This window comes from Myotis davidii, unplaced genomic scaffold (assembly GCF_000327345.1).
Source record: "Myotis davidii unplaced genomic scaffold, ASM32734v1 scaffold622, whole genome shotgun sequence".
NCBI lineage: Eukaryota > Metazoa > Chordata > Mammalia > Chiroptera > Vespertilionidae > Myotis > Myotis davidii.
Window position 1 is genome coordinate 1,773,763 of NW_006293532.1, and position 404 is coordinate 1,774,166.

The following is a 404-nucleotide window of genomic DNA, read 5'->3' on the forward strand; positions in this document are numbered from 1 at the left end:
AAAAAGAAGTCAGTTTGGCCTTCATCGGTCTGGTCACACGTCCTCCCATGAGAGTGACCAGATGAGGGGCTGAGCAGGGGTGAAGGGGTGGGTACAGGGTGCAAGCTCCTAGGGAACATGGGAGGAGAGGGAAAGGCAACTGAGCCTTCGAAAGGCCTCCAGCCTCAGGCCCAGCAACCTAAGTAGTATTTTACCTCGAGTTTGTCAGGGTGTGCAGCTTTGGGAGGAAGGGGTGTGTGTGTGTGTGTGTGTGTATTTAAGGGGTGGCGACTAGTTCTGATGGCTGGACTACTTGCGCTGAAGGGTCTCAGCTTTCTAGACCAGCGGTTCTCAACCTGTGGGTCACGACCCCTTTGGGGGTCGAACGACCCTTTCACAGGGGTCACCTAAGACCATCGGAAACT